The 22,279-nt window shown below is 44.8% G+C and overlaps 1 protein-coding gene and 1 long non-coding RNA gene across 13 annotated transcripts in view; one reads left to right on the top strand and one right to left on the bottom strand.

The window, feature by feature from the left end:
- Positions 1 to 22,279, bottom strand: part of FHIT (fragile histidine triad diadenosine triphosphatase) — a 1,052,598-nt gene that overhangs the window by 652,435 nt on the left and 377,884 nt on the right. The gene's annotated exons all lie outside the window — the stretch shown is intronic.
- LOC148686983 (uncharacterized) overlaps positions 21,516 to 22,279 on the top strand; it is a 30,103-nt gene continuing 29,339 nt past the window's right edge. The window contains exon 1 of the long non-coding RNA XR_015948296.1: positions 21,516 to 21,748. This is a non-coding gene — a long non-coding RNA (uncharacterized LOC148686983). The remainder of the gene's footprint in view (positions 21,749 to 22,279) is intronic.

The raw sequence follows: 22,279 nt of genomic DNA, 5'->3' as shown, positions 1-22,279 counted from the left end.
AGAAAAGTGATGACCCGGTGCTTTTTATTCCAACTATCTGGCTGAATTACTAGGGACTAGAGTGCCAGTGGGACCCCAGCCTGTTTTAATAGTGGCTCTGAGATTCACTCGGGGGGGGGGGAGAATAATAATAATCAAATCCCACTCCAGAAGGTAAGGAAATAGTATGCTGTGAAATGCTCGAGGTTTTTAGAAGGAAACAAATATCGAGAAGAGCAAACAGAAAGGTTAAACGTGCGTCTCAGCGCCTTGCAATTCATGCAGCGTGTATCTAGCCCAGGCATCCCCAAACTTCGGCCCTCCAGATGTTTTGGACTACAATTCCCATCTTCCCCAACCACTGGTCCTGTTAGCTAGGGATCATGGGAGTTGTAGGCCAAAACATCTGGAGGGCCGCAGTTTGGGGATGCCTGATCTAGCCCATGGGTGGGCACCTCTAGATAAAGGAAAGTTTTGCTCAAGTTCAAACATACAATTCATTTTGTTTTGCAGCCTTATTTGCTGATAAGGGTCCTTAAGTTGCGCCCAGGCAAGGACAGAGACAGTCAATAAGACACCGGGGTTGAGTTCCAGAGAAAGAGTTTTAATCTCTAATTAGAGAGACTCCTGATGACAAGAGTAAAGAAACACAAATTGCAAAGCTTCTTATACACTTCTTGGGCTCTGTAAATGTGCGCACGCAAGGGGGTCACAAGTACATAATAAGGGGGTCCTGTGCATAATAAACATATGCTGACTCAACAAAGCCTTCAGCCTTCAGTAAGCCTTCAGCAAGGTTAGTTTACGCATCAAGCTAGCAACTTCCAACGTCAGGCTGGAAGTGCATCATTGCTGATAATAAGCCCCTCTCTGCCTCTTGTTCTGTCCTCCAGACAAGGCCAACTATTCGTCCTTGATAGCAAGCTGGGCATCCTGTTCCTTTTGCTGTTCCACTTTGGCACACAGAGAGAGGCAAATCATAATTATACAATGCAACTATATGATCAGATTTAGCTCAATAATACAATTGGCAAACCTCTCTCCACAGTTTCTGCTTATTATTATTATTATTATTATTATTATTATTATTATTACAATTAGAATTTATATACCACCTTATACCTGGAGGTTTCAGGGCAGTTCACAGAAAATATCAACATGAAAACCATAATATGTAGAATCAAAACAAAAACAACAACCCAATAACACCCCCCTCAAAAAAGAGTGACATTTTAAAAAGGTATGGGATGTCAATCAGGTCAACCGAAGACCTGGATTAAAAGGAACGTTTTTGCCTGGCGCCTAAAGACGCCTGGCAAACTTCCCTGGGGAGAGCATTAAACAGACAGGGAGCCACTGCAGAAAAGGCCCATTGCATGTTGAGGTCCCAAGACACCCCCCTCCAATAATTCACACTTCACACAGCAATTTAAGTTTAAGGTTTTTTGGCATTATTTTTGCCAGAGCTTTATTTAAATACAGCCAATGTGAGTGGTTGCTTAACCATTGGTTCCATCCATCTGTCCCCCGCCTTAGGACAGATCTGACATCCACTAGCCATCTAGGGAAGTCAGTACAGGTAAGCACCCCCTGAGAGAGGATGGAGCTGGGTGTCAGGCCCTTCACCTCTCCCCGAATGCTCCCCGGGGCTCTTGTGTGGCCCTAGCCCCTTGCGGGGGTGTGGACAAAAGCATGTCGAGCCCAAGGATTCCTTTAACAGAATACCCCTAGCAGCAGCAGCATTTTGTAGGGGTAGGCCCAGCAAATTCCTTACCCCTCCAAAGGCATTTGATTTTTGCCACAGGTTGTTAGTAGTTGCCGGTTGTTCTCTTCCCGTGCAATACGATACTTCTTGCGTATTTATGTGTATGTCAGATATATTGTTATATGAAAAACTGATTTAAAAATAAATAAATCCCCACCCTACCTTGTGTACCTAGCCATGATAGCTTGGCTCTGCCTTCACGGACAGAAGCAGCAACGCTTATGAATACCAGTTGCTGGATACCACAAGAAGGGGAAATGTTCTTGTGCTCAAATCCTGCATGTGGATTTCCCTATATTATTTGGTCTGCCACTGTGCGAACAGGATGTTGGACTAGATGAGTCATTGGTCTGATCCAGCATCCTCTTTTCATGTTACATCTGTAATTCTTAAGAGTCCCCATGGAAATGTCAGAAAAGCCTGACAATTATAACTAAAAGTCAAACGAGGCTGAGCACTTTCATAAAAATCCAGATGTTATCTTCATTTCTATCATTTTTCCAGCAAAGTACATTTACCATGGACACGGGAACTGATGTTTGATATAAGCTCCATGATGCAACAAATTGAGGCCTGTTAGTTCAGAGATATGTTTCTCTGATCAGGTGCAAGAACACCCCATTACACATCTCAGACAAGCCCTTGCACAGGAGGAAAAAAGAGTTGTACCATTAAGGGTGCAATCTGTCAATCGAAGCGATGCAAAATGGCAGAACTGCAAAATACCCACCAATCTCATTGCATTTGTGCTCTCATGGCAGACAGAGCTCCCCAACAACCCAATGCAGAGCAAGAATTATACGAGTCTGGGTTGGTCTGCAGTTGTCTTTTGATCCCCGTCTACTCAGCATAGAGGTGACAACCAGATGTGAGACAACAAGGGACTTGGGGCCCCGTCCAGATGAGGGGAGTTTATTCAGTGCACAGATGCACCTCTCTAAAACAGTCTGCATTGCCGATTTCATTACTGTCAGTAAATCTTTGCTATCTGGACATCTTCTTCACTTTAAAGAAATTGTTCCCCTCTGCTACCTTGACAAGAAACACTAATTAGTCATTATGCACCACTTAAATTATCTCCCCACCCCCCCCCACCCCATAAGGAAGGGTCATGTTTTTGGTACGTTTGTGTCATCCTTTGCATACTGTTTTGACAATGCCAACTGTCTTTTGATGTACTGCAGAGCTAATTTATATCTAGAGGATATAAATTCTCTGTCTTTCCCACACCCGCCCTGTCCTGTCCCAAAATAGTTGGCCTTTCAAACAGGACCACATCAAGACCAGAACAATTTAGTAGAATCTTCTACAGCAAACAATCAATAGAAGATGACATAGTGCAGCTCTTCCAGGGCTGTACCACTCCAGAATACAGGTGGTAGTGGTGAAATCTATGGTGCATGCAAAAAATTGAATGCTTTACCATACAAAAAAGACTCCATACCTACAACACTATTTATTTTTGCTCTGTGGTGCGAAAATAGCATGACCACAGAGAATTGGGTTAAGGAGATGAAGGCAGGAACTTGAGGCAGATAACAGGTTGACTATAGTCCCCACAGAAGATGGACTAGCATAAAAAATTGCAAATTTGGGGATTACGGACGTCTCGGACAAAGAACTCCAGGATGATCTTCTCAGGATCTGGCCCCAGGTGATGGCATTCTCTTTCCTAAGAGGCCTCTCCTTTGGCCTTCCAGCAGATGGTAAAAAACCTCACTAATTTCAGAAGGCATTGGAGAGTACAGTTATGGGCCCAGTTGTGGCTACCATCAGCAATAAGGGATGCGGCTGGAGCTGTGGTCTAAACCACTGAACTTCTTGTGCTTGCCAGTCAGAAGGTTGGTGGTTTAAACCCCCACAACGGAGTGAGCTCATACCTGCCAAGTTCCTCTCTGAAAAATAAGGGACTGGACCAAAAGTAGCATACCGGAAGTAGTGCGGTGGCCATTTTGGAACTGGGCGGAGCATGCTCAGAAGCGACTTTTGATGCTGCTGTGCCCAGTTCCAAAATGGCCACCACACCAGAAGTCGCGCTGCAGCCATTTTGGAACTGGGCAGAGCAGCATCAAAAGTCGCTTCTGAGCATGCTCCGCCCAGTTCCAAAATGGCCGCCGCGCCAGAATAAACCGGGGAAAAACAAAAAAATCCGTTTTTTCGGCTGGGGACAGCTGGAAAAACGGGGGTTTCCCGGGGAAAACGGGAGACTTGGCAGCTATGAGTGAGCTACCGTTGCTCTGTCCCAGCTCCTGCCAACCTAGCAGTTCGAAAGTATGCCAGTGCAAGTAGATAAATAGGTACCACTACAGTGGGAAGCTAAACACCGTTTCCATGCGCTCTGGTTTCCGTCACGGTGTCCCATTGTACCAGAAACGGTTTAGTCATGCTGGCCACATGACCTGGAAAGCTGTCTGCGGACAAACGCCGGCTCCCTCGGCCTGAAAGCGAGATGAGCATCGCAACCCCATAGTCACCTTTGACTGGACTTAAAAGTCATGGGGTCCTTTACCTTTATCTTTACCATCAGCAAACCTAATTTGGGAAGGGTTGTAGCTCAGTGGCAGACCATCTGTTTTGCAACAGAAGGCCCCCAAGCTCAGTCCCTGGCATTTCCAAATATGGCTGTGGATGCCTTCCCACCTGAAACCCTGGGAAGTCACTGCTAATCCATGCGGGCAATATAGACCTGTTTATTGTCTGTCTTACGTCACTACACAGCTACTTATGTGGTTTTAGCATTATCTTGCATTAATGTCAATTCCCACTCCAATTTGATTATTTCTTATTGTTACATTCCATAGTTTCAATCCATAAGCCACCTTGGATCTCATGAGAAGAGGTGGGAGGGGGCAGATTTAAATAGATAACTGTCAGCACCATCTGATTTTGCAAGTGTTTCCCACATTCTGATCCACTCCCCCCCCCCCTTTTGCTCACAGATGTTACGTGCCATGTTACTCTTCCTTTGCGAAGGGGACAAGCAAAGTGGGTTGTTTTATGTCAGAGCGTAAGTGAAGAAAACAAGAGCAGATGTTTCAACAGCACCTTTGAATGCTGTTGCAAGCTTGCTTATACTCGGGCTTAAACACTCTCAGAGTGGTGCCTCCAGAGGAGAAACAAAACAAAAAGACAAAACATGTTCAAGCTTTACTTCACAGTTCTAAACATTCAAAACCCTCCAAGGCATTTATAGCCAAGATATTGGATGAGACACTACAAAGTAGGCCAGTGACTACCTATGTGCAAGAATATCGAAGGCTGCTATAAGTTTCCTCTGTGTTTCACAGGGGGAGGGGAGGAGAGGAGGCAGTGATTTCACAAGGCAATGTTATAAAATATCTGGGATTTGTCATTTCAAACTGGTAAATGCCAGCCTCTTGGCCAATTACTTAGTTCCATACACTCCTACTGGTTTTATTTTTTATTTAAAAAAAACAACCCAAAGTTTTACTTGGGGGTGGAATTAAACACATAAGATAAGTGCATTCATTTGTTTAATAGGCTTTGTTATGATGTTTTTCAAAAGATTGCCTTTAAAATGGCAAATCAAATGCTCTGTATTTGGGCAGGAAAACATATGCAGAAATGCGGATGATTTGACACAGACTGCACCTACAGAAGTAAAATGTGTCTTCAGGAAAACGCTGTTTATTGCTAAATTCGTTTTGCTCTTGACATTTTCTAAGATGCACTATTTTGCCCTTTGGTCTAACAAAATTGTTGCTTAAAAACGTACCGCTAGCCATTTTTTACCTTTCCTAAAAGGGTTTGATTATGTCAAAAAGTGACATTTCCAATCAGTACCTCTATGCTCACAGGCACTTTCGGTGTAATAATGTGTAATGAAGGAGAGGCACTCAGGAGTAAGCTCTTATTCTTTCCTCTGTGGTGTTTTTAATGCCTTTTTCTTTGCTGCTGCTGCTGTTGCGGCTGAGGTATAATAAAGGCAAAATCCATGCAATTCAATAGACAGCTGTTTAACTTTCATCACATCATAATGGTCCAATCAGCAGGTGCCTCAGCCCAGTCAGTAGATAATATTGTGTGCCATTCCTTTTTATCACTAAAGGGTGGTGCGGCAGGCCGAGGATGGCATAAAACTTTTAATTATTACTATACCCAATTCTTTGCATCAGTTTTGTTCAACCATGTCCTCAAATGAGACATGTCCTCAAAATGGCATTATCTGGGCTTGACCTATGCAATGGAGCACCCGTGCAGTCAATAAGTCTTGGAGCTGTGGAAACCAAGTGTGTGTGTAAGATAAAGGAGGGAGAGGCAAACACTCATCAGATCCACTCTCGGCTCCTCAATCACAACATGCTCCAAGCCACTCAGGGCTCATCCCCAATGCTCAAAACAAAGAGCAAAATTATTATACATTTATGTGTTTGGGCATCCATAAAACAACAACGGTCACTTTGCTTCTCTGTTTATTTGCACAATGCTCAATTAATAATGTCCTCTGGGTGGCTCACAATAAAAGTTAAGAACTATAAAAATCCTGAAAATCAGACTATTGGCAACTGCTGTACAAATCTAAATAAATAACAACACCGACAGCAAGACATACATCAAACAGCAGAACTAAAAAAAATGCCAGAGTTCATAACGGCTATTTACAGAAGATAATATATTTATGTATCTCATCAACCATTTGGCTAAGGACAAAAGGAACATACAGGTTTACACACACACACACACACACACACACACACACACACACACACACAAGTGAATGTAAACTGCAGGTTAGGACACCCACTTTAATGTACCCACCATGTAAATAATGAACATGTTCTGCAGTTGTGCATACTGCGCTCAGTTACAACATGGGCTCCAATCCTAAACCCACTTACCTAACTTGGAATAAGCCCCATTCAATTCACTATTTCTTACTTCTGAGTAGACATGGTTAGGATTGCACTGTAAGCCTCCAGCACCCTTCAGATGTTCAGTGATTAAAAAAGAAGTTCATTGTAGTTAAGCATAGAGGGGGAGGCAACCCTAACATGTATCCCGCCCCTGATATCATAGAAGAAGTTATAGAACAGAGAGGTGTGAACCTTACCATAGACTCCAGTTCAAATGAAGCCTTGGCTGTTCCTTGCCCAATCTCTCTCACACAAAACCATGAAGAAGTGCACAAATATACACAGATACAACCCCTCCAGTTCCCTCCCACAAATACACACTGCCTGCAGCTGCTCCCTCTAAGGACAACCATCTTTCTCTTGGGTTGCTGTTGTTGTTTAGTCGTTTAGTCATTTAGTCGTGTCCGACTCTTCGTGACCCCATGGACCAGAGCACGCCAGGCACTCCTGTCTTGCACTGCCTCCCGCAGTTTGGTCAACAAATGGATAATGGATCCCAATAGTCAAAATGAAAGAAATAATGAACCAAAGTCACTCTCCAAAAATACCAGGTTGCCCAAAGCAGAGATCACCCTGGAACACACCTTATCATACTGCTGAAGTGCTGGTACATGTTGTTGTTGTTGTTGTTGTTGTTTAGTCGTTTAGTCGTGTCCGACTCTTCGTGACCCCATGGACCAGAGCATGCCAGGCACTCCTGTCTTCCACTGCCTCCCGCAGTTTGGTCACACTCATGTTGGTGGCTTCAAAAACACTGTCCAATCATTTCGTCCTCTGTCGTCCCCTTCTCTGTTGGGTATCTCCATGCTATTAGTTAGGGGTAGTCCAGATATTGTTGGACTCCAACAGTCATCAGCGCCAGCCAGCATGGTGAATGGACAGGGATGACGGGAACTGAAGTCCATCCGCAATCCATGCACTTTTGGCAAGCCCTGTCTAGGAGTAGTTAAAGGGGGGGGTGCTTTGTGTAATTTAGCTTGATGTGGGTGTTTAACTTTCCATTGTAAATGACTGATTTCAAATGGGAAGTTCAAAGCTCCGTAACTTTATGGATACATACGTTTCCCAGGACGTTTCCGAGCAAAGTGTGGGTGCTGACCTTTAAAGCCCGAAACGGCCTCGGACCTATATATCTGAAGGAGCATCTCCACCCCCATTGTTCAGCCCGGACACTGAGATCCAGCGCCAAGGGCCTTCTGGCGGTTCCCTCACTGCAAGAAGCAAAGCTACAGGGAACCAGGCAGAGGGCCTTCTCGGTACTGGCGCCCGCCCTGTGGTCCGCCCTTCCTTCAGAGGTCAGGGAGATGCACAACTCCCTGACATTTAGAAAACACCTAAAGGCAGCCCTGTTTAGGGAAGTTTTTAATCTGTGATATTTTAATGTATTTTGGTATTTGTTGGAAGCCGCCCAGAATGGCGGGGGAAACCCAGCCAGATGGGCGGGGTATAAATAATAATAATAATAATAATAATAATAATAATAATAATAATAATACATAACACCAGCTAAACCACCTAAAGGCGCTCCCTGGAAATATTCATCAATTTGATATAATCTCAGGATTTAGCTCCCAGGAAACTTTACCTTGAAAAATATAGCTTTCTGACTCTCACACCATGCCCCCAGTGCCCTAATGCTAAGGGTACGTACAGTGTGCAACACAAAAAAGCATGTTAGAGATGCCTTCTTGATCTATTACCCTCACACCAGATAAGGGCAATTTTACCAAAGGTCAAGTGTGGAATGTATGGAAAGTATGATCATTTGAATCTGTTTTAATTTCTTTCTTTTTTAATCTTACTTATTCATTTTAAAAAATGTATATTCTGCTGCAATGCAGAGATATATTGCAGCACTCTACAACAATATGCTGTGAGCCTTGGGTCCTGCACTAAAAGAAGTCAAATAAATAAATCGAGTAGCTTTCTGTCTCCCTATGAATGGCTGCACAACTTGCCTTCCACACCCTTCAACATCACGCTAATGAAAATTGAGGTGCCGGTCTTTTGGTGCCACGCTCTCTGCAAGTGCCAACTGTGGGCTGTGATCCATGACAGGCAATCAAGTACAACGTTCCTTGTAATGCTAGAGAAGACATGCGAGGGAATGTTTGGTCCAGCCAGTTGAAACTTCCTGTTCCTCCTCACTGGAGCATCCTTCCTTTTGCATGTGATAGAAGGTGGGCATGATCTAACCTGTACAGGTAATAAAAGGACGAGTCACGCAGCACCCGTCTCTCTTTTTGACTTCCTTCTTTGTTTGACCAGCTTTTAGTTAGGACTGCTCTGCTAGCTCTCAGCTAGCAGAAGCACTGGGGTTATTCCCCCAAATTGGGTAGAGCCACATGTACCGTACATATTTGTAACTAAGTCTGCCTTCAGGAATCCAACTGTGACCTGATGTAAGTAAACTTCTTTTATTGACTTTGAATAAGATTGTGGCATCTTTATTCTTTTAAGAGGGGTTCAAGGGAACTTACCAGGAACGTACAATTCAATCTGAGACAGACTGAATTGTATAATAGTGAGAAGCTCACACGAGCCTGAAACCAGTTATCTGCTGTGCATGTAAAAAGGGGAATGTAACTCTGCTAAGTAAAGAAACTTGCTAGCGCAAGTTAAGAATGATATTAATAAACAATATATCCTCTCCTGCCACCCTGAACATTCCCACACCAACGCCAGATAATCCCCGGGATATCCTGGGATCTGTAATTCCGGAAATGTCCTGGGCAAATAGGGACGGTTGGAGGGTATGGCCTTCATGAGGTTGTTATAAATTTGCTAATTGCCCTGGATGGCTTGGGTGGTCTTGAAAATGATGGAATAGCCAACCAGGCTTCCATTTATGCATCTTTCAATGGGCTTGTCTTTAGACAAGGCACTTGACATGCTATTGTTTGCCTCACGCTGTCACAGAGTGCCATGCTTGCTTCAAGCATCTTACATTCCTGCCCAAAATGGCAGCTGCTTCCCACATAACCCAGAATGACGGCCCTGATTCATGGGGGGAATCAGACAAGCATTACACTCTGCCTGTGCAAGTCAAATGCTGATGAATTAGGCCTTTAGCGTTGTAATAACTGTAGTGACTAATGGAACAACCCAAAAATGTTATTAAAGAAAGGCTGAATAATATATTACCAGTATGGAGTTCAGGAGGAAATAATTTTTTATAAAGGAAAATAAAAGATTAATATCAATCATGCTTTTCACAAAAAAGGGGGGAGGGAGGCAGAACCTGAGAAATAGCTGGAGTCTGCAGCGGTTGGCTGAAATGAAATGGCATCCTACCCACCCCACCTACAGGGAAAAAGTCATCTCTGCTTATTCTGGGATTACCAGTGAGGTCTATCTTATAGGGATAAATAAAATGTTGTGGCATTTCTCTGGCATCATGGGGCGGCTAAAGGAAGAAATTAATTTTGCAAGAAGAAATGTCTACGGAAAACAACACTCTGTGGGCTGAAATAACCAAGTCTGAATGTATTTCCTCCAAAATATACAAAAACAGGATGGAACAACAACAACAAATCCTCCATTCTACTTTTCAGCTAAACAAAAAACTAAAAATGAAACTAAAAATGATATGAGAAGTATTTCTTTCTCTTTGCGTGCCATACAAACTGGGTTGGGAAACGCAGGGGCAGGACTAACAATCAAGCATATGCTACCAGCATCCTTGGCCAAGTGCTATTATGTCCAAAGTAAGTGCTTCATTAAATAATTTGTTGTCGTTTATTTGTGTCCGACTCTTCATGACCCCATGGACCAGAGCACGCCAGGCACTCCTTAAGATTTCCTTAAGAATGGATAGGTTTGATCTTCTTGCAGTCCATGGGACTCTCAAGAGTCTCCTCCAGCACCATAATTCAAAAGCATCAATTCTTCAGCGATCAGCCTTCTTTATGGTCCAGCTCTCACTTCCATACATCACTACTGGGAAAACCATAGCTTTAACTATACGGACCTTTGTCGGCAAGGTGATGTCTCTGCTTTTTAAGATGCTGTCTAGGTTTGTCATTGCTTTTCTCCCAAGAAGCAGGCGTCTTTTAATTTCATGACTGCTGTCACCATCTGCAGTGATCAAGGAGCCCAAGAAATAAAATCTCTCACTGCCTCCATTTCTTCCCCTTCTATTTGCCAGGAGGTGATGGGATCCTTCATGGATCAATGCCTTGTCATGGCGAAGGGGCTTGAATAACTCAGAGAAGCTATGAGCTATGCCATGCAGGGCCACCCAAGATGGACAGGTCATAGTGGAGAGTTTTGACTAAACGTGATCCACCTGGAGAAGGAACTGGCAAGCCACTCCAGTATCCCTGCCAAGAAAACTCCATGGACAAAGGCAACAGCCATTAAATAATGCCCACCTTCAATGGCCAGCATAGCTTTTATTCATTCTGTTCAATAATAATATTAATCCAGTAGCCCTACCTGTGCCTAGTCCTCAATAGGCACATGAACTGTGAGCCATAAAAAATGTGGAAATAAGAGGGTGCAGCAGGTAGATTTAGCGGAATAAACATCCAATGGTCCAGCTCATTAAAAGGCAGCCTCCTATGGTAAGCCACACACCCAAAGTGCATACAGTTCACACCCACCCAAGGCACAAGCCTCCCCAAATGATCCTTCTCTCTTGTGTGTGGGAGAGAGAGAAATTCAGGCCAGATCTAGGACAATGAGGTAAGGACCTTCTCAGATATAGTGCTCTTCCTAGACAGGCTCCTCTGTTGCTTATTCGGATGTATTTCTGGCACCAGCAGATGGGGCGAGTGAATCCTTTCCATTTTTACTGTGCTCATTTTCTCTGCTGCCCAGTTCTCCTGAAGCACAATTCCACTGTTTTGTTTGGAAGCCACCCTGGAGATTCTTATATTGAAAGGCAGTACAGTGTACCCTCGAGTTACGTACCACTCTGGATACGTAACTTTCGGGTTGCGAACATGGCAAACCCAGAAGTGTATACGCGTGCGCAGAAGTGCTCTATCACGCCGCACGTGTGCGCAGAAGTGGCGCCTCCAGTTATGGACTTTTTGGGTTAAGTACGGACCCCCGGAACAAATTTAATTCGTATCCGGAGGGTCCACTGTATATGAATTCTTTATGCAAGCAAGCAAGTAAATAAATAAATAAATAAATAAATAAATAAATAAATAAATAAATAAATAAATAAAGGGCCAGTGTACCAATGTCCTTTTAAGTTCAAGGTCACTCAGAAAAAAAAGAAAACCTTTACGAATACAAATTGTATAACTGGGAGAAATCTTTGGGTGGGGATGCAATAGAAAACCTCGCATTGTATACTAGCCGTGCAAAAAAAAAAAAGTACCAGTCAGATGCATTGTAAACAAGAATGTTGTCTGCTAAAGAGGATCTATCAAGACAAAGACTTATTGGTAAAAGGCAACAGTGGCCAAGGTTGTGGGAAGTGATATAAGGATAGCAATCCAAAGGTGATAGAAAAACAACAGATGGGTGCCGCAACAAAACGCTACAGCATGGAGTGCTGCTGTTCAGAATTTCAATCCTCCATTCCATTCCCCCTCCTTGCTTCTTGTTTTCAGTCTAAGCAGTCAACATTTCATGGTTAAGATACGTTTGCTCCTCATTCTTTTTTTGGGGGGGGGGGTTGGACCTGCAAAGTCTTTTTCCTAACTTTCATTTGCACTTCTGCAAACCTTGGAGCTCCTTGAGCCTGCTAACATACAGTCGTACCTTGGTTCTTAAACGGAATCTGTTCCAGGAGTCTGCTTGGCTGCAGTTCCGATTGGCTGCAGGAATCACCTTGGTTTTTGAACATTTTCGGAAGTTGAATGGACTTCCGGAATGGATTCCTGCAGCCAATCCGAAGTCGTGGAAGCCGCGTCAGACGTTTGGGTTGCAAAGAACGTTCAAACCGGAACACTCACTTCCGGGAGCCAACTCACTTCCGGGAGCCAAAACGTTAGACTCGCAAGGCGCTCAGGATCCAAGGTACAACTGTACCCATTCCTGTGTGTGTGGCCGGTGGCATTCTGAATACTTGTGGATTGGGACTCATAGAACTAAGACCGCCTTTAGTGCAGAGGGAATGCTGTCATTCAAAGACTGCTGGAAGGGTTGAAACTCAGGCATGCATAGAAAGAGGAGCAACAGCACTGCTGGAACACAGCAAAAAACGGGAATTGAGATGAGAAGTCTGAAGGTAAAGATTTATCATACCTAATTTCATTTGCAATGCAATCTATTTAAACTTTCTGACATTAGTGTGGCCCTTGTGTACGCAGCGAAGAGAACCTGTCACATTCTTAGCATTTCCTACAATGCCCAACTGTCCTCAAGAACATTTTTATCTCGCTCGATTAATAAAAATGCAAAATGTGAATATTTGGGAAATGCGTCAGCTACTAGTCTCCAAAGGACAATACAGAAGATTAAAGTGGTCGGCAAGTGGTATTTTTATTTCATTTTCAAAACACCACTTACATGCCTAACAGCACAATCCTATGTGAGCTCAATGGGGCTCACTCCAAGATTAGTGTGTAGATTGTAGGATAACATTTGTAGCAGCCTCCTCCAAACTGGTGGCCTCTGGGTGGTTTGGGCCACTGATCCCATTAGCCCCACAGCCTGATGGGAACTGTTTCCTAATCCACCCAGAAGGTTGCAGTATAGGGCCAAATTCTGGCAGAATCGTAGTATCACAGAATTGTAGTAGTTGGAAGAGGCCCTGGGGTTCATCTAGTCCAACTGACTGCAATGCATCAATGGCAAATGGCCATCCAACCTCTGCTGAAAAACCTCCAATGAAGAAGAGTCCACAGCCTTCCAGGGAAGCCCACTCCACCATCAAGCAGCTCTTGCCAGGAGAAAGCTCTTCCTGCTGTTTAGGCAGAATCCCCTTTCTTGTACCTTGAATCCATTAGTTTGAGTTCTACCCTCCAGAGCAGGAGAGAAAAAGCCTGCTCCATTTTCCCATGTGACAGACCTTAAAATATCCGAAGATATCTAGCATATCTCCTCTCAGCCTCCTCCTCTTTTTCCAGGCTAAGCATACCCAGCTCCTTCAACCATTCCTCATAAGGCTTGGTTTGCAGAACCTTTGATCATCTTGGTAACTAAAAAATACCCCGAAAAGTCCTCTTTTTCCTTGACCATTTCCATTTCTCTCTTTTTTAACAAAGTTGCCCATTAACATGTTGTTCGCCAAATAAGCAACCCTCGATGCTGATGAGATTCATTAAGTATTAATTGCATTAAATCTGTTTTCCAATTACGTATTACATTACCAACTATCAACATACATATAAACAAATGCATTATTTATGGGATGATTAACATGGGATGTAGTGTTATTTTAATCTAATTTTACCAAGTGGGTGTATATATAAAGGGCCGCAGTGAGCATTTCTGTGTACGAAGCTTAACTGTGCAGCCGTGCTCACTTTCAGTTGCAGATGTAGGAACATGTAGTTTGCAGAAGGAAAGCTGAGGGAAGAAAAGGGGAAAGCTATGAATGGAGGAAGAGATGCAGCAGAGACCAAAGCGTATATCTACGGACAACACAAGGTCTTGCCAAACTGTTCTCCACATAACTATACCCAGAGGGGCATTTGCACGCTTCACCCAATGAGCACACAATCTGTGTACACCACAGTTGATCTGCACGAATCGGCAAGTGTGCACTCTTTCACACGGACACTTGTACATGTGCAGCTACAGCTTGTGCTTGTGCTCGGTATGTGTGAACAATCCTTAGGAAAGCAAACATCCCAAGCTTGTTGGAGAAAGGGTGTGATAAAACCATAATGAATAAAAACACAAATGCAGTCACCAAAGCAACCATGCCACTGGGAACCATGAGATGAGTGTCTTAACCAGGCATCCCCAAACTTCGGCCCTCCAGATGTTTTGGACTACAATTCCCATCTTCCCCGACCACTGGTCCTGTTAGCTAGGGATCATGGGAGCTGTAGGCCAAAACATCTGGAGGGCCGCAGTTTGGGGATGCCTGGTCTTAACCATGGGATGGAAAGCCAGCTGGCTTGGCCGCAGCCGGAGCATCTCCCTTCTCAGCCTTGCCGCTGCGGAGATCCATCAGTCACCCTCCTCCGACATGCGTCCGTGACTCACGCTGCTGTGCGTGCATGAGCACACATTACTCAGCAGAGTAAACACACAAAAGATCTGGCTCGAGGCATGGATACTAGACTACATTTATTGTACATAAATCAGGACAAAGAAAACATGGCTTCTCTCCTTGTCATTCTTCTCGGAGAGAGAAACAAAAGCAATACAGAGTGTGTATTCTGCTCATGGGACTCCAGCAATTTGTGCTGGAATGTAAACAGGCATGTAACAACCCCACATATCTGCAGCAAGGGTGGAATGGTATTCCCAACATTGAGATGGTCAACAACAGAACCAGGGCTCACAAAACAGCCTTTACCAAGCTTAAAACCATGGAAGCACCTGGGATGAATAGAGACATCGGATTCTTATCTCATTATGCATGATCAAGCTCTCTTTAGCACCTCAGCCCAGGACTAATTGCAGCCATCAGCAGCCATTAACAGCCATCTCCAGGTTTACCACTCCCATCAGCCCACCACCCATTCCCACCCACCCCCACCACCCTCTGTATATATATAGGGTCTGACACTTCTGTTTCTAGTGTATCTGAAGAAGTGTGCATGCACACGAAAGCTCATACCAAAATATAAACTTAGTTGGTCTTTAAGGTGCTACTGAAGGAATTTTTTTATTTTGCTTCGACTCAGACCAACACGGCTACCTACCTGTAACTAAAACAGCCTTTATCTATTATTTGGGGGAGGGGGTGTTCAGTGGTGTAATTTCTGCCCGGTGAGGGTAGCCAATAGGTCTCAAACCCTCGGTGAGTTAAGGACTTCCTCTGCATGTAAATACAGGCTCTGGTGGACTGAGTGGACAACGCCAAGAGTGGGTCCAATGATCAAGAAGGCAGTTTCTGCACGGGCTGCAGAGGAAAGTAAGGAGCAGGTGGGACTCATCAACCTGGCAAGGTAGCCCAGCTAGGAGAAGGAAAACTCTGATCCTAAACTTCTGTTGCCTTGTGGGATGACTTCGGGAGAAGAAAAGGCTAAGGACTAAATCCTACACAAATGCGGAATAGAGTCCCTAAGACAGTTGGTTGGCGTCTTGTATGCCTCCTTCCGGCAACCAAACGGGTGTCAAATGTATTCCTTTGCTTTCTTGTGGACCACAACAGCAAGGCTGAGAGGGGGTCTTTCTGGGGGGGGTGGACAGGACCAGGGCCGGCTCTAGGCCCGCCCCCAGTGGCGCGGGGTGCCAGGCCACCAGGCCACCAGGGGCGCGGCTGTGCCCGCTGAGAGGCGCGGCTGAGGCTGCCCCAGGTGCGCCTCCGCTGTTCAGCGGCTTCAGGCTGGTCTCCGGAGTTGTGCGGGCCTGGGGCCGCCTCCACCGCATGCAGGGGCGTTGCAACAGGGGGTGGGCAGTGCCCCCTGGCCCAGGGCCGGCCCTACAGCAGGCTGGGTGGCAGCAGCGCTGCGCCCACCCACCCGCCGTGCTGGGAAACGGGGCAGGGGGCGCTGGAGGGATCCAGGGCACCGGGCATGCTTAAGACGGCCCTGGACAGGACCTCCATACACATTGCCCAGGCATGCGTACCTGGAGAGGTCACTTCAGTACTGCTAATACGTACAGCAATTTGACTTAACTCCCACCGACACACTCCATCGTCTCTCAAGACAGATGGATGCCAAGAACAATTTCTGCCATATAACTTGAATCTTATGACTAGTGAAGGGGAGATGAGAATATCAATTGCTTTGAAATGAAAAACACCTGCTTCCTGTGCAAAATGATTGCCTTTCTTTCTTTGTATTGTCTAGTGCACAGGTTGGGAAGATTAGTAACAGTAAGTGTATCCAGGTCTGTCTTAAGACTCAGCTATACAGTTGCAAATAAAACGTTTTAAATGTGTTGTAAAGCGCAGTTCACAAAAGTGGCACTAGATGGCAAAAGTGAGCTATGCCAAATTCAATGTATTTTTTCAAATTATATTTTTTTAAAAAAGCGTTTTTTACATGTGTGTAGCTTCCACCCCTGTCTATTTTCACTGATAAGGCTTTAAAGCACCCACATTTCACCAATTTCAATGGTCAGGAATGATGGAAGTCCTGGTCCAACAATATCATATCACCAGGTTCAAGAAGGCTAGCACACCTCTGTCTTGGGATATGGAACTCTCTCCACCAAGATACACGATAAGTCCCCTCCTTGGTAGTGTTCAGGGGAAACTCTAAAAGCTTCTTTTGTTCAGTTTTGCTTTCAGCGACAGGATCCAATAGGAACTAGCCTCAGATTTGGGAGTTATGCTGGCATGACTGGAAGTGCCATATTGACAAGAATCAAATATATGAAAGGAAGCTGCTGTGTTTTAAATGGGAGCCCATGGGTGCATTAAATATTAACTTAAATTAGCACATTTCTCAACCACATTTCACCAGGAGATTCCAGGGCAACGTGCAAAAGTGAGAAAATTCACACAACAAATGCAGCAAACAAAACGAACAGCAAGGTAAAAACCAAAGTGCAAAATCCATTACGACTGAAATTCCTACTGAAATGCCTGAGAAAATAAGAGTGTCTTAACCTGATGCTGAGAAGAAGATTGCAATGCCAGTGTCACACTGTCTACTTGCGGTAGGCATTCCAAAGTTGTGGTGCCAAAACAGAAAAGTTTTATCTGCTTCCTAACCACTTAAAAGCAGCTATGTTAAAATAGATTAGGAAAGGGAAGAACTGGGACTGGGGGTGGGGAATACTCTGGAAAGTGTTCAGCGACACTTTCAACCTTTGTCACTTCAATCAATTTATGCTGCGAATATAAAATCAATAATCATCCGCGTAAGCATGAGGGGACCTCCAAGGCAATTTGAGCTACTCATATGAAAATGCAATAAGCCTTATAAAAAGCCACTGCCGCACAGTCCGAAGTAATATATTTCGTGGTGTGTTTAAAAGCTAAGAACTTTAAACCAAATCATTTACTTAGTTATTTAAATATTGATAAACTGAGGCACGGTACACAGCACCAGAACACAGTATTACAATTATAACTTCAACAAAAACATCAATAGCATGTTAATAAACTGGTGTGTGCATTTATGTTCCAAAGTCCTGTCTGAACACTACGGGTTTTTTAAAAAAGACATATAAAAGAAAGCAGGGATCAAGTAACCAGAGCAGAATAGACTCACAGAAATCAATGAAAAGTCAGCCTTGACAAATTAAATCCACCGACTTCAGTGGGTCTGTTCTGAGCATGACATAGCTGGATTCCACCAAATAAAGCACAGAACTGTAGAATCATTAAACTTCAGTTTGGAAGTCTATTGTGTGTGGTATAAATGGCAAGAGTGTTGGGGTAGGAGAGCATTCCTGTTTTATTCCAGATTTCTGATATAAGATCTCTTTCAGTGCGTCTTTCAGCAGGGACAATAATATTTCTTCTTCTTCCTTGGCGATCACTCGTATCCGAGTAAGATTGCCTTCCATAAACATGGTTTTAACAATGGGTCCGTAAGTGACTGTGGAGGCCAATTCTGGATCCACACGTCCTTCCACAGTGGGGACATCGGTTTCCAGGCAGGAGTTGATCACGGTGTGGATTTGCCAAGCGTGCCTTCCTCTTAGCACGTTTCTCCCTTGTGTCCTGAGATCGAGTGTCTTCAAAGCCCATGACACCTTTGGTAAAGGCTGTTCTCCAACTGGAGCGCTCGCAGGCCAGTGTTTCCCAGTTGTCAGTGTTTATGCTACATTTTTAAAGATTTGCCTTGAGACAGGCTTTAAACCTCTTTTGTTGACCACCAGCATTACACTTTCCATTTTTAAGTTCGGAATAGAGAAGTTGGTTTGGAAGACGATCATCAGGCATCCACACAACATGACCAGTCCAACGAAGTTGATGTTGAAGAATCATTGCTTCAACACTGGTGATCTATGCTTCTTCCAGTACACTGATATTAGTTCGCCTGTCTTCCCAAGTGATGTGTAATAATAATAATAATAATAATAATAATAATAATAATAATATATTTAGTTCATTCTCAGCTGCATTTATTTCCTGACTTTTCTGTACAGCTCAAGGGTATTTTTAAAGGCACAAGGTATTTAAAGGTATTCTTTTAAAGGCATCAGGAAGGGCCAACAGGCAGACTGGAATCTGGATGCCCAGTCCATATTTCATATATGGTCCAAACAAGTTAAAATGTTAATGACAGTCGTTGCAGTGCATGGCTGGGAAGGCAGGCTGGAGTCACAATTTGCTGATCTTCTGAAAACGTCTCACCCATCACACACAACACCATATCTCAGGGGATGTGCAAAGTTCCAACTGCATCGAGCTTCTCACTAACTCTACACACCCAACTGCCGTGCTTCTTTTAGCCCCATTCTCTCTCTCTCTCTCTCTCTCTCTCTCTCTCTCTCTCTCTCTCTCTCTCTTTACATTTTGGATCACATTTGATCAATAGGGTTTTCATTTCGATGTAAACAATAAGCACCACTCTATTGCAACTGAACTACTAAGTAAGTTTACATTTTAAGTTGCAAGACCAATCCATAAATTCATTACCTCGTTGGCTAAATTGCTCTATTTCCTACCACTTTCTCCACTTTCAGGCACACCATGTCAGATAAATTTGGGCATTTGTGTCTGGAAATCACTAAACACTAATCACCTGACTGAAGTATTGATCAGCTGCTTTCACACACCCAACATTTATAATTAGAGACAAGACCACTGCAGCTGCAAAGACCACACAAGGCAAGCTTCTCAGCTAGAAAACACATCAGCAAACACTCGTAATAACCTCCATTCACCGTCTTCTAGACTTGGAAAGGCTAAAGGTACAGGACACATGGAGCATAACCGTTCTAAAGCAGTCATATTAAAATGAGTGCAATATTTCCTGGAAGGCAATAGATTGTGCCCAGTGTCTCAACTTCTTCCCACAAATTATCAACTGCACTCCATATGCCCCCCCCCTTTGGAGTTCCATTAGAATCAATTTCACCAATAATTTCTGTTCTCTCAAGGCATTCTGAACACCTACTCTTTCTTTTTCCACTCAGGCCCTGTGCACGTTTTGGTGCAATCCTATGCTGATCACCTGGATGGAGTTATCACCTGCCTATCATGCTGAATGTGAACCCGTTCACTACAACGGCGATTCTGCACATGGTCATGAGGTTTCACTTTCTTTGTAACCAGGCACAATATTGTAGACAACTCAGCAGAGCGGATTGACTGAAACTGTGAGGGTCAAGTATTAGAATGACAGAACAATGCTTTTCTGAAAAACAACAACTAAAAATAGCAAAACAAAAACCATACACTGAAAAATTAGGTGTTTTTTCCCCCTGAGATGCTGCATATCTGATTTTTTGTAGCACATCTCGTGTTATATTAGAGAGTATCATGTAGTGACCACATGGGACACCATAGCTTAGTGGCAAAACACATGCCTTGTCTGCAAAAGTTTCCATGTTCAATTCCCAGACCCCAGACCCCAGTTAAAGCAATGAAGCAGCAGCTGATGCAAAACACCTTGCAGAGCTCTTGCTGAGCAGCATTTGCCAAGCCAGTGCCCTCCATATTTCTTTAGACTCAGGGCCGGCCCTACAGCCAGGCTGGGTGGCGCAGGGCACCACGGCACCGGCCCGTCAGGAGGGCGCTGCGAGCTGCGGCCGCCCGCTGGCCGGCCAGTCCGCTGGTTCGCCGTGCAGCTGCGCCCACGTCAACCGCGCTGTACCTGCCCGCCCGCCGCGCAGCAGCGCCTGTGGCAGCCACGCTGCGCCCGCCCACCCACCGCGCTGGGAAACGGGGTGGGGGTGCCGGAGGGATCCGTCGCTCCACAGCGCCAGGGGCGCTTAAGACGGCCCTGTTTAGACTACAACTCCCATCAAACCCAGGGAGGACACTGCTGGCTGAAACTGATGGGTTTTATGGTCCAAAACATCCCAAGGGCACCAGGCTAGCAAAGAAAGGAGTTGGCAGTTGTGATCTAGAAGGACAGACTGTCAGCACAGATACAAAGGAGGTTCCTAGGGCTAGAATCCTAATCCCACTAACTTGGGAGTAGGCCCCATTGAACTGAATAGGGCTTACTTCTCTGAGTACACATGACTAGGGGATGGAGCTGTATGTTCGTATACCCATTTAAAAGAACGCAGCACGTCTGCAGAAGCATTGCACTCGCTATTTCCATCATGCATTTGCAGTGTACTAAATGCAGCCTGCAGCCTCCGTTAACACTTCTCTCATTTCCCATGCACCAAGCTGACTTCGGCACAATTAACCCCACGTAAACCAACTGCCAACCTAGCAGTTCGAAAGCATGTCAAAATGCAAGTAGATAAATAGGAACCGCTATAGCGGGAAGGTAAACGGCGTTTCCGTGTGCTGCTCTGGTTTGCCAGAAGCGGCTTAGTCATGCTGGCCACATGACCTGGAAGCTATACGCTGGCTCCCTCGGCCAATAATGCGAGATGAGCGCGCAACCCCAGAGTCGGTCACGACTGGACCTAATGGTCAGGGGTCCCCTTTACCCTTTACCTTTAAAGAAAGATGCACCATATAATCTAAGATCTTTAAGATTCCACTGTTGGAGAAAGTTCAAAATGACTGGTGGAAATATAAACGGAAAGGAGGGCTCCAGTCACTTTCGCTTCGAAACGACAGCGTCAAAAATCTGCTGGACTGTCTTATCTAGGGCAGCGATCAGGAAACGCACTCAAAAGCTTCTGTTCCGACAAACTGTGCCAGCTACACAGAACTTCGTCAGAAACTATGTGACCTGTGCCCCTGTGGGGATATACAAAGGCATGCAGATTAGCTACGCTGCTGCCTTCCTCCCCCTCCGCCTCCTCCCAGCCCATGCAAAGAATTCCCTAAGACACGACTAGGCTATTTCTAAATGCCCTGAAGGCATGAGAGGAAATTTGGGGCGGAGGAGGGGGATGGAACTGTTCTCACCAGAGGCAAGAATTCTGAACATCAAAAACGCCAAAGGATTTTTCTTTACAGAAAACCAGTTCACTGCTTACGAAAACATATGCATCCTCAACAACTCTTCATTAGGTAAGCAACACTCTCTCTAACACACTGAGCATCAGTTCAGTTAACAAATCCCCAGACTGATGGCATAGGTGTGGAGGAATTACACAGTTTCCCAACCTTTGTGGTTAACTTTTCCCAAGCCCAATTGCTGGGGGGGGGGGGGATAAGTTCCCTTGATTTCAGTGTGATTCAGCTGCAAGACCTCTCCTGCCTCAATCTCCCCTATCCCCTGCCCAAGACCCAGTAACTTACCAGGGGACATGGGGAGGAGGCAAGTGCTTCCAGGTTGAGGCAGGCCCCTGGAGAGCAGCTTTCCCCATGGTTTGTAGCACTTTGTCATGGGGATTCTTGAACTGGTAGTCACATCCCCAGTGGGAAAGGATGATCCAATTGGACACTGCTATTGCTGTCTTCCCATCTCTATCCACCACCACCACCAAAGGTAAGCTTTTAGGCTTTAGGGTCAGGGAAGGAGGGCAGAGGGAAGGCACTTTCTGAGCACCTTCAAGCCTTTGGTAAGCACTTGAATCAGGGGGTACACATTCCTGGAAC

Source organism: Zootoca vivipara, chromosome 2 (genome assembly GCF_965207765.1).
Source record: "Zootoca vivipara chromosome 2, rZooViv2.hap1.1, whole genome shotgun sequence".
Lineage (NCBI taxonomy): Eukaryota > Metazoa > Chordata > Lepidosauria > Squamata > Lacertidae > Zootoca > Zootoca vivipara.
The sequence above is the reverse complement of the archived record's forward strand: the minus strand, read 5'-3'. Positions and strand labels throughout refer to the sequence as shown.